The sequence below is a fragment of the Rattus rattus genome, chromosome X (assembly GCF_011064425.1).
Source record: "Rattus rattus isolate New Zealand chromosome X, Rrattus_CSIRO_v1, whole genome shotgun sequence".
Lineage (NCBI taxonomy): Eukaryota > Metazoa > Chordata > Mammalia > Rodentia > Muridae > Rattus > Rattus rattus.
The window spans coordinates 31070338-31083676 of NC_046172.1; positions in this window are offsets into that span (position 1 = coordinate 31070338).

The following is a 13339-nucleotide window of genomic DNA, read 5'->3' on the forward strand; positions in this document are numbered from 1 at the left end:
ACATATATACATACATATAAACATATATACATATATATATGTATATGTATATATATATGTGGTTTCTCAAGACAGGATTGTCCTGGGCTTAATTTGTAGATCAGGCAAGCCTCAAACTCACCAAGATAAATCTTCCTCTGCCTATGGAGTGCTGAGATTAAAGGCTTGTCCCACTGTTCCTGACTTAGAGGGCGGGGAATATAGCTCAGTTGGTAGAGTGCTTTTCTCTCTTGTTTAAGGCCCTAGATTAGATGACCAACACTACAGTAACCAGGCATGATGGACATACTTGTCATCTCAGCATTTGGGATGTGGAGGCAGAAGAATCAGAAGTCCAAGGTCATCTCTACTACATAGAGAATTCAAGTCCAGCCTAAGACTGCATGACAGTCTATCTAAATGATGATGATGATGATGATGATGATGATGATGATGATGATGTAATACATAAACTTTATTTCCTGAAAACTAAAGTATTATAAGTAGCAATGTTATTTATATGGTTGCCAGTTTTTTTCAATATTTGAATGAATGATATTTAGAGTACCGTAACTGCTCTGTGTTGAGTCTTTTTCTACAGGTCCTGTGCTCTCTGGAAAAACTGCACTGTATGTTTGTAAGAGAGTAGGAGTAAAGAAGCCATGGCATCTTGGGGTTCAGAGAACCTTAAGGGTCTTTGAGAATGGCTTTCCACGTATAACTTCCTCTCTGCAAGGACACCAAGGGTATGATGGGGGCTATAGTAGGTCACTCCTTTCCAAAATACATTTATGCTACAGAGGTGATTGATGCATCCTTCGCTAACCTGGTACATCGACTATGATGGAAGTGTGGTCAGATGAAATCTAGCCCACAGCTTCTAGCCTCTGTGCTTCTGTTCTTTGCCGTGCTCTCTGCCTGGTGGGTTGCTCAAGCAGCATCACAGAGACCCAGGCTAGATGCCATACCACCTTCTTGGATCTTCTTGCACCACTTTGCAGGAGACTCTATCCAAGGCCATGTGTTTCCCCAAGGGCAGGGATTTAAAATTTGCCCACCTCATATTGCCAGTATATAAGACAGAGTAGCAGAGCAAAACGTTGGGGAGCGTGGCAGTAGAGGAGGAACAAAATATAATCTGAAAAGAAGGGGAAATTCCTGGAGAAAGAGAAAAGAACCAAATCTGGGTACAAAGCAGAAAACAGTTTGAGCTAGGGCTGGATGAACTCCTGTGGAAAAAGGTGGGTCCTTGAAATGGCTGGAGGATGGTCCATAGATAATGAACAGTGGTCCAGCATCTCCAGGACAAGACGGCATTAGACTGAAAGGTCTTCACTTCATCTCAACCTCTGTGAACTGCAGAAGAGCGAGTTGGTAAGTGACCTTGATGCCTGACTCAGACAACATAATTAAAGGTCCTGGCCTTTCAGGTGGGATGAAAATGACTTTCACGATCTCACCTTTCAGGAGTCCCCCCCCCCAGTTGTCAGGGTGACTGCTCCCTTGATTAGATAGGAGTGAGCTCTCAAGTAGAAGAAAGCCAATGGCCTCTGAAATAAATTGATTTATTCTGGAGGATGTAGATTACAGTTTTCACTTGAATGTAAGAGAAAGCAGACACATGCTAAGCTAAATTATGAGCAAGCAGAATACTTAAAGAGGCAGGGGTTCATTTCTCATGGGCAGCAAATAACACTTTCCTCTTGTTCATCACCTAGTATTCTTTTAGAGACAAAGCCAACACCCCCCCCAAAAAAACATATTGGAGACATGGCAGATGTCATGTTTTTACTGATATCTCTCTTCATCTGTTTATTCCCAACATTCAAGTTGACATTTTAAAATTAATTATGAGTACAAGCATCTCACAATTTAAAAGCTATTGCTTTCTAGACATGATGGGACATACTTAGAATCCCATTGCACGGGAAGCTGAGATACAACCTGGGCTGTATCTAGAGGTCCAACTCAGCAAGGCCAAGTGATGAAAATAAATTATGGTAATTATCATTTAGATGATATTCAGAAAAATTGAAAGTACAGAACAAGAAAAAGTAACAGGAGGGCTGGCACTGAGTTCAGATGTTGGCTTGCTAGTGCAATACCCGCAAAGCACTGATTCCTTCCCTGCTCTACATGAACTGGGTATGGTAGTACGCTCCTGTGATCCTAGCATTTAGGAGGTGCAGGTAGGAAGATCAGAAGTTCAAGGTCATTCTTGGCTTCAATGAGAGATTTTGATTTTAAGGTCTGTCTAGGATACATATGCCCATTTCAGAGGAAAAAAAGAAGTAGAATTACTTTTCCTAGGGTTCCAAACAACAAGAGGTGTTCTTACCCCTGCGTGCTGTAGTCTTTAAGGTAATGTTCAACAATTGCTTCTGTCTCCATATGTCCAGGCTTTAGAAGTAGTTTTGTCTCCTTTGCCACCATGCTAATGGTCTGAATTATCATGACCACTAGAAGCCTATAGAAGTGTTGCTATACCAATTCTAGACCTAGAGTTTGTTTTGGTTCTTATTAACCCGGTACTTGTGCATGCTGACACTCTACCCCTGAGCTACATCCCCAGTCCTAGACCTTGGCTTTAAGAGGCATCGTCACTTTCTTTATGGGTAGCAGATGATGTAAGAGGTCTGGCAATGAAGAAACTTTGGACTGTGAAGAAGAAGCCTGAACTTTCATGTGGAAGAAGAGAGCCTCTGTTCTGAGTGAAACATTTAAGGCTTTTCAGTAAATTCTTCAATTAGTATGGGTGTATAGCTCAGTGTTAGAATGTGTGCTTTACATACTGACACCCTGTCATCCAAAACAAGGGTTGGGGGCTAGAGTGACAGTTCTGTGATTCAGAGTGTCTACTGCTCTTCCACAGGACCTGGATTAAATTCCGAGAACCCTTATCAGGTGGTTCACAACTGCCTGTAACTTCAGTTTCAAAAGATTTGATGACCTCTAGCCTCCAAGGGCACCTTTAGCCACATGGTGCACATGCATTCACGAAAGTACACATACATATACATGAAAATACGACAAAATTTTAAACTGTTATTGTGTGTGTATATGTATGTGATATGTATGTATGTGTGTTATATGTGTGGGTGGAGGTATATGAATGCATACAAAGGCCAGAGGTCAATGTTGACCATCTACTTCAATTGCTCTCTCTCTCTCTCTCTCTCTCTCTCTCTCTCTCTCTCTCTCTCTCTCTCTCTCTCTCTCTCTCTCTCTCTCTCTGTTATGTTGAGTGTCCTGCTCTATCACCCACCATCTTATTCTTTTTAAATATGGTCTCTCACTGAACCTGCAAGTGTCAGTGAGCTTCCAGTCTCACAACAAGGGGGTCACAAGCATACACAACTTTGCCCTACTTCTGATGTATGTTCAGACGACTTGAACTCCTATCCTCACACGTGGACAGAGAGCACTCTTACTCACAGGGGCATCTCCCAGCCACTCCACATATTTAATTTTTTCTATTAGATTTAATGGGTATGTATGCATATTTGTGTACATGCCAAAAGTGCGTATGGAAGTCAGAGAACAACTTGCAGAAGTTGGCTCTTTTCTTGCACCATATGGATCCTGGGATTCCAACTCAGGTCATCAGGAGTGTAGGCAAGCACCTTTTATAGCAAGCACTTTTACCCTGTGAATCATCTCAGTGGCTGTCCATTTATTTTTAAAGCACTTTGAGACACTAATGGCTGTTGAAAAAGGTCAGTGGTATGGAGAGAAGAGCAGGAAGAGATATAATCTTAAGGAGGCAGAGAGGACCTTTTCTGGGAAAATGAACTTGTGGCTGCATTTCCTGAGGATGAATCAGCTCTGCAGCTAGGAAATGAGCAATCGGGAGACTGCACAGAGCAGTTCTATTAGTGAAGGCATATTCTACCTGGGGACAGCCACCATTAAGATCCACTTCTGATCCTGAATTCACACTCCAAAAGGAACAGAGGCCAGAAGCTATATATTCCCCTGAAGAAAAAGTGTTTTTTTTTCCACCTAAAAATACACTCTGCCCCTGAGACTTCTGTTTTCAAAATGCAATCATGGCTTGTGAAATGAAGTATATCTGAATTCTCCCCTCCATTTTCTCTTCATCCACTCTCTCTTTCCCTCTCTCAGTCTCTGTCTGCCAGTCTGCCAGTCAGTCAGTCTGCCTGTCTGCCTGCCTGCCTGCCTGTCTGCCTGTCTGTCTCTTTGTCCTTGTATGTGCAACATTAATACTGTATTTCTAGGGTAGGATCTCAGAAATCCTTCTATAAGAGCATACACAAGGATATTTTCATATGCTGATAATATTTAATTTTGTTCTAGGCAATTTTCTGAAGTAAATTTCTTGGTCACTTTTAAATAATCAGGAATATTTTAGGTTTCCCAGATTATTTTCCAGTGTTCTAGATGTACACCAACTAAACCAACACGAACATCTTACCTCCAGCCAAGTAGTTATTAGAACAACATTTTTATAGGTGTCCTTTTGTATACAGTAGCTACCACTTACACATGGCTGTGACATGTCAACAACTGAATGTATCAAAGCCACATTCAGATGGTCTGTAATAAGGGTTGGGGATTTAGCTCAGCGGTAGAGCGCTTGCCTAGCGAGCACAAGGCCCTGGGTTCGGTCCCCAGCTCCAAAAAAAAAAAAACCCAGATGGTCTGTAATATAAAAACACATTCCAGATCTTGATGGCTCATTTTGAAAAGTTAGTATAAAATATCTCCATTGTATACCAAAAGATAGTGTCTTACTCTGGAGTCTTGGTTGGCCTCAAACTCACTGTAGACCTGGCTGGCCTCAGACTTGTGGGTATTCTCCTGCCTCAGGAGTGCTGATATTATAGATGTGAGCCATCACATTGAGCTGATCATACATTGAAATGGTAGTTATGTTGGCTCAAATAAAGTGTATAACATTGGGAGCTAGGAGTAGTAGTGCATGTCTTTAACTCCAACACTAGAGAGGCAGATGTAGATGTACCTCTGTGTGTTTGAGACCAACCCAGTCTATATAGCAAGTTCGGGGCTGGCTGAGTGCTCCATAGTGAGATCCTGTCCCATAAATAACAATAACAGCAAACATCTATATTATTTTTACAAGTGTCTATATACTTATGAAAACACCTTCAAAATTTAAAATTCAGTGGAGGGGCTGGAGGTGTAGCTCTAGTTGGTCAAGTTTTGCCTAGCATACATAAAGGCCAGGTGTGCATTCCCAGCATCACATAAAGTGGTGTGTTGGTATGGGATGATAATCTCAGCACGTGGGAAGTAGAGGCAATCCACTAAACAACATGAGACCCTATCTCAAAAAGGAAAGCAATTTGGTGGAAATTTTCAGTTATGCTTGGGGTTCACTCTTGGAGCTTGAATTCTATTTCTGATGGATGTCTCTTCTCTGTGGAGTAGATTTCAGGCTTCCTTGAGTCTGTCGGAGGCCCCAGTCAATAGACACTCATAGCCTTGAAGTCCTATCATATTTCTTCTTGGGGACTCCATGAACTAGAACAAGTACAACACAGAATCAAGAGCATGAGCCTTGGATGCTTTGCTTCTTTGCCCTCCTCTCAACTTTAGGCTACACCCTGCTATTCCTAAGTCACAAATGCCACCTGGAAAACTGACCCAGTATTCTCCTCTCAAGACATTTCTCTGAGCTCCAACATTGCTCAGTATGCCTTTCATTATCACTTGCTTTGAAACTAAAATCCCTCAACCTTGGCATCTCAGTAGTTATTCTACAGGATGTTAGCTTTACAAAGTTTCTCACAGGAGGGTGGAGATGTAACTCAGTTCGTAGGCTACTTGACTTCTGTGCATGAAGTCCTGGGTTTGAACCCCAGCACTACATAAACTAGTCTAGTCTCACCCTAAGGTAGTGGAGGCAGGAGAAGTTCAAGGTAATCCTTTGAATATAGGACAATCTAGACTATGAGAGCTCTTGCCACAAGCAAATACCAAACCCCAAACCAACTAAACAAACAAAGCAAAATTCCCATGAGACTGGCCGAGGATCTCATAAAGTGCTTACCCAGCATGGGGAAGGCCCTAGGATTAATACAGCCCACCCACTCCCCCCAAAACTATAGGAATATGAAAGATGGAGCTATGAATTAGCAATGTTAAAAAGATGAGATAGAAAGACTCTTCAATATAACAGTTTCTGGCCACTTATCGAGAAAAAGGATGGATTTCTAACTGTTGGGAAAGAGATATTTGTTAGGGTATGTTTGAACAGGGTAGGCACATAATAGATGCATCAACTTTTACTCTGAAAAAAGCATAAAGGCCTTAATAAGATCTAGTTACAAATTAATACCCCTAAATGATCCCTACTTGCTCCCCATAAGTCCCACCTACCCTGGTCTCTATATCCTTTCCTCCCCATTAAAAGGTTTTGCAATTTATAAGGTTTATCTGCCTTCCTTCAACAGAATACTTGAGGCTGTTCCATTTGTAAAGAATAAGAAGTTATTTCTTACAGTTCTGGAGGCAAGGACATTCAAGATCAATGTGCCAGATGTTTGGTGTCTGGAGAGATCTTAGTCCCGATTTCCAAAATTTCACCTTGAGTGTTTCATCTTCTAAAAGGGGTGGGGGGGGGCGTTGTATGTCACACACACTCAGTAGAATTGTAGCGGTCAAGAAACAAACTCCTAGGTTTTTCTCACCTCCCCTTCTACACTTCTTTTCTATGGAGGAGCATTCATTTCTGTGTCATGGTGAGCATGTAGAGAGGTTAAAGGACAACCTGTGTGAGTCGTTCTCTCTACCTTGTGTGACCTATGGATTGGACTCAGGATATCAGGTTTGGTGACAAATGGCTTTAGCCACTGTGGCATCTCTGCGCCCAAACTCTCTGTTTTCAAATGGACCTATGATAACTTTGTTTTTGAGAGCAGAGCCTATATGGTTTAATTGTCTCTTAAGTTCCCACCTCTTAAACTGCTGTATTGGCTATCTGGTTTCTACATGAGTTCTGGAGGGGGCTGACATTCAAATCATAGCAATGTCATGGTGACCAAATCACTTCTGTTGGAAAACAATTGTCTGGGACATTTTCTGCTATATTCCACTACTGATGGCTTTCTCTCCTTGGAAGTAACAGGTTTCCTACTTTCACTCACTTAACCATTCCTTTACACATTTATTCTTTTTATATGTATGAAGCACTTTCCAAGAGGTCCTGAGGCCATTAATAGCCCACGTCTGGATGTAAACGTTGTCTTCCACTATAGTTTTTGCTAAGCCAAGGGTTGTGCCTAATGAAAAGCAATCCTGCTGCAGACATCAACTACAGGCTCATTGAGATGTTTACTTGTAGTCTTAGGTAGAGATTCAGTCGTAAAAAAGAAGAGCCTTGTAAATTAAAAACCATAGTTTATATTAAAAAAAAAATTAACAGATTCTAAAAGAAGCTTATGAAGCCATTTCTATAGCTACCCAGAGTATATCCCAGGGACTTCATTGAGGTATGTCCTTACTGGGAGTCATCACTAACATAGCCATTAGCTTTCACAATGTTAAATATCTCATCCCAAAGGAAATTACCTTGACTTCTATATTCCCAAGGAAACAATTGCAGAAAGATGAGAAACACAAAGGTATGGTGTATTATTTGAAAAAGCATTGCAGGGTTAATTCAGAGATTGACTTCTTCATCTGAAGCTCCAGGAACGTTGAGTACTCTGACTCTCATTGTGCCTCCTAAATGGATGTTTTCTGGTTTTCTCTCTCTCTCTCTCTCTCTCTCTCTCTCTCTCTCTCTCTCTCTCTCTCTCTCTCTCTCTCCAGACAGACTTCCTCTGTGTAATAGCCCTGGCCATTCTACCTCCCTCTTTGTAGACCTGACTAGCCTTGAACTCACAGAAATCCACTTGCCTCTACCTCCCAAGTGCTGGGGTTAAAAGGCATGAGCCACCATGTCTGGCCAGTGTGTTTCTTGCTGCTCCGTTTGGTGTGGTGGGCACATTCTACAGTGAGATCCTTGTCTAATACTCTCTCCGGGAGTACTTGCAAGGATTTCTTTTTATTTCAGTCAACAAAATATATCAAGGTGATAGGGTGTGTCTCCTGCACACTAGTTTTGTTTGTGACAGCCAAAGAAGTCATTGACCTAGCTTCAAGGAACTCAATTTTGCCATCCTTTTCTCAAGCTCCAGGTAAGACTGGCATCCATATTTTGTCCTCATGAGATCCTAATAGAGGATTCAGCCACACCATGGCCACATTCCTTGCACCCAGAAGTGGAGAGTTAACAAGTGGGTGTGGTTTAGACCTACTGGATTTGTGTCCATTTATTCCATAGCGTAAGAGGACAGATTCAGTGGTTTTCCATTCATTTCCATGGCACAATATTTATGAATTTACAGTTAAACTAGTTATTCACCAACTTGCTCTATACAATCAATCATATACTATCCAACCAATCTTTAAAATACATAAAAAAATAAAATAAAGGTGAATTATGAAAACTATTAAATGAGGAAGGCATATGAAAACTCAGCCCATGGTCAAATGTCCTAATAAAATGAATTATTTCAACAATTGCCAATAATGGCACACATAATCGAAGGGCACAAAGTTTATTATGAGATTTGGTAGACATATTCTGTTAAATTAGTATAAAGTCTTCTGAACAGTCCATCTCAACTAACATGTCTTATTGAAGGTAGATAATACACATCCCCACACGTGGTGATTGATCTATAGGTCTGACATTTAAAGTCTATTGAGCCAACCTAAAAGAAATGCTGGTCTGTGTCAAGATTTACTGCATCTCGGATGCTGTGTGCATTTGTTCAGATGGATTGCATTCTGCTAATACACCTCAAAATGCCGTGAACTTCTCGCTTTCCCCTCTGTGTATGCGACTAAATGAGGATTAGTGAGCCGAGTCACTTGCTCACTGTGGTGCCCCAGCTGGTAGTCACACAGAGCTATGACCCAACCCTGGAAATATTATCTTCACAGGATGTTACTGCAGAATTATTTTATTCAGTACAGTAATAGAGATCAGGCTGCATTTTCATTTATCACAAACACAATGGAACTGCTTTATGCTGGTCAAAATTCCTACTTAAGGAGTCTTCTGTATTTCCCAAACACTACAATAACTTGTTCCAGACATGAGCTACTGAGATGAGCCAAGGCGAGCCTCAGAAGGAAATGAACCTGTACGTGCTCATCTTTTTTCTCTCGGTTCTCTGTGGAAGCAGCAGGGATGCGGAATAAAGGAAAGCAGGTGTAGCTTGGGGATTTATGCTTCACTTACGCCTGTTAGGGCTTTCACTTCCTTCAGTGATCTCTGTCAGAGGTTTAAAGGTAAATTTCCATTAGCATCACTGGGGAACTTTTACAAACTAGTGGCACAAAGTCCCGAGGCTAGGGGATTCTTTGTTTACTGTGCTAGACTATGTCAGGGTATCGGGAGTTTCCAAAGCATTGCTGGAGGTGGGGCGGGGATGGATTCTACCATGTATACAGGCCATGGAACCATAGTTTTAAGGAAGATAACTAGAGGGTAAGGTGCAGCTGAATCACCTGCATGTGCTCTGAATGTCCTCTTGCCCGGTGAGATCACCTTTAGGTCCATGGTCATAATCTATAGAGAATAATCAGGATGAGGCAGACTCAAGCAGACCAGGTTATAAGATACTTAGAAGAACTCGAACCTACTTGAAGCCTACAGCCTCCATTCATCCAGATCCCCATTAGCTTAAGAGTTCCCATATTGACAAAATTCCATTAAGCTTATTAGATATTCATAATTTCTTGTTCCACTGTAGACCCAGTGAACCTGCACTTCTGCAGGTAGCTCTGTTTTTATTTCCTTCTTAATGTTGGGAATCAGACTCAGAGCATCATGCATGCATGGCAAATGCTCAACCACTGAGCGCTCCAGATAATTCTCAGGTAGGTGCAAGAAGGATTGGAAGCACTGCATGTTGACTGTTTCAAACTGTGCTCCTTTCTTCTGATGGTACACATATGTGAGCACCTGGAAGGTTCTGGTAAGTTCAGTGATAAAGAATTTGGTTTATCCTAAATTTCCTCAATTTGACCATATAACACTTTTAATTAATTACAATATCTTAGTTGGGGCAAAGGACACTGTTATTAGGACAAAACTGCAACCAACAGATGGGGGAAAGATCTTTATCAATCCTACAACTGATAGAGGGCTTATATCCAAAATATATAAAGGACCCATGAAGTTAGACTGCAGGGAGACAAATAACCCTATTAAAAATGGGGTTCAAACAATGCCAACCAACCAGAGCTTCCAGGGACTAAGCCATTACCCAAAGACTATACATGGACTGACCCTGGTCTCCAACCTCATAGGTAGCAATGAATAGCCTAGTAAGGGCACCAGTGGAAGGGGAAGCCCTTGGTCCTGGCAAGACTGAACCCCCAGTGAATGTGATTGTTGGGAGGAGGGTGGTAATGGTGGGAGGACCGGGAGGGGAAGCCCATATAGAAGGGAAGGGGGAGGGGTTAGGGGGATGTTGGCCCGGAAACCGGGAAGGGGAATAACAATCGAAATGTAGATAAGAAATACTCAAGTTAATAAAGAAAAAAAAATGGGGTTCAGAGCTAAACAAAGAATTCAAGCTGAGGAATGCCAAGTGGCTGAGAAGCACCTAAAGAAATGTACAACATCTTTAGTCATAAGGGAAATGCAAATCAAAACAACCCTGAGATTCCACCTCACACCAGTCAGAATGGCTAAGGTCAATAACTCTGGCGACAGCAGATGCTGGCAAGGATGTGGAGAAAGAGGAACACTCCTCCATTGTTGGTGGGATTGTAGACTAAGTACAATCACTCTGGAAATCAGTCTGGAGGTTCCTCAGAAAATTGGACATTACTACCTGAGGACCCAGCTATACCTCTCTTGGGCATATACCCAAAAAGATGTCCCAACATATAACAAGACACATGCTCCACTATGTTCTGCAGCCTTATTTTATAATAGCCCAAGCTGAAAAAAAACCCAGATGCCCTTCAACAGAGAATGGATACAGAAAATGTGGTACATCTACACAATGGAATATTACTCAGCTATCAAAAAATGACTTGAGCTCTCTGCTCCCAGAACCCGTGGGAGAGATACCTTTACCGCCTGGTCAGGTGGGCACTCCTGAGGCAGGGCGGAAGAGACCACCAGCACTGCCCACCTGCCCACATCCCTGACCCAAGAGAGGCTGTATAAAGGCCTCTGGGTTCCTGTGGGGAGGGCCCAGGAGCAGGGAGCCCTGCCTGAGACACCTTGGATCCTGAAGGAAACAGACCGGGTAAATAGTTCTCTGCTACCCAAATCCCGTGGGAGGAGGCTAAACCTTCAGAGAGGCAGACCGCCTCTCTGAAACCAGAAGAGACTGCTCTCTGCACATTACTGATTCAGAGGAAAAACACGGAGGCCATCTGGAACCCTGGTGCCTGGAGGCCCCCGGAAAGGCGGCGCAGATCTTCCTGGTTGCTGCCACATGGAGGCCGTGGGGCAGAACCCTTGAGCAAACTTGAGCCTCGGGACCACAGGTAAGACCTTATCTGCTGCAAGTGACTTGCGGGTGGAATCAGGACCTGGCCCAGAGGAAACTGTACAAGGCCTCTGGGTTCCTGTGGGGAGGGCCCAGGAGCAGCAGGAGCCCTGCCTGAGACACCGCCCGGAACCTGAAGGAAACAGACCCGGATAAACAGTTCTCTGCACCCCAAATCCCGTGGGAGGAGGCTAAACCTTCAGAGAGGCAGACCGCCTCGAAAACCAGAAGAGACTGCTCTCTGGACACATTGCTGATTCCCGACGAAAACACCGGAGGCCATCTGGAACCCTGGTGCCCGGAGGCTCCTGGAAGAGGCGGCACAGAGCTTCCCGGTCGCTGCCACCACGGAGAGTCCGTCGGCAGCTCCCCCCGATCGAACTCCAGCCTCAGGGCCACAGGTAAGACTAACTTATCTGCTGCAAGTGACTTGCCTGGTGGAATCGGGACAACAGAGGCAGAATCCCTCTAGGACCAGGCCGTCCTGTGTTTACGGAAGTCCCACACCCGCGGATCCCGGCCCAGCAGCTCTCTGCTCCCAGAACCCGTGGGAGATACCTTACCGCCTGGTCAGGTGGGCACTCCTGAGGCTGCAGAGCGGAAGAGACCACCAACACTGCCCACCTGCCCACATCCCTGACCCAAGAGGAAACTGTACAAGGCCTCTGGGTTCCTGTGGGGAGGGCCCAGGAGCAACAGGGCCCTGCCTGAGACACCCGGAACCTGAAGGAAACAGACCGGATAAACAGTTCTCTGCACCCAAATCCCGTGGGAGGGAGGCTAAACCTTCAGAGAGGCAGACACGCCTGCGAAACCAGAAGAGACTGCTCTCTGCACACATTACTGATTCAGAGGAAAACACGGAGGCCATCTGGAACCCTGGTGCCTGGAGGCTCCCGGAAGAGGCGGCGCAGATCTTCCTGGTTGCTGCCACCTCGGAGAGCCTGTGGGCAGCATCCCTCCAGCGAACTTGAGCCTCGGGACCACAGGTAAGACCAACTTTTCTGCTGCAAGTGACCTGCCTGGTGAACTCAAGGCACAGGTCCACAGGAACAGCTGAAGACCTGTAGAAAGGAAAAACTACAGGCCGAAAGCAGAACACTCTGTCCCCATAACTGACTGAAAAGAGGAAAACAGGTCTACAGCACTCCTGACACACAGGCCTATAGGACAGTTTAGCCACTGTCAGAAATAGCAGAACAAAGTAACACTAGAGATAATTTGATGGCGAGAGGCAAGCGCAGGAACCCAAGCAACAGAAACCAAGACTACATGGCACCATCAGAGCCCAATTCTCCCATCAAAACAAACATGGAATATCCAAACACACCAGAAAAGCAAGATCTAGATTCAAAATCATATTTGACCATGATGCTGGAGAACTTCAAGAAAGACATGATGAACTCCCTTAGAGAACAAGTAGAAGCCTACAGAGAGGAATCGCAAAAATGCCTGAAAGAATTCCAGGAAAACATAAATAAACAAGTAGAAGCCCATAGAGAGGAGACACAAAAATCCCTGAAAGAATTAAAGGAAAACACAATCAAACAGTGGAAGGAATTAAAAATGGAAATAGAAGCAATCAAGAAAGAACACATGGAAACAACCCTGGATATAGAAAACCAAAAGAAGAGACAAGGAGCAGTAGATACAAGCTTTACCAACAGAATACAAGAGATGGAAAAGAGAATCTCAGGAGCAGAAGATTCCATAGAAATCATTGACTCAAATGTCAAAGATAATGTAAAGCGGAAAAAGCTACTGGTCCAAAACATACAGGAAATCCAGGACTCAATGAGAAGATCAAACCT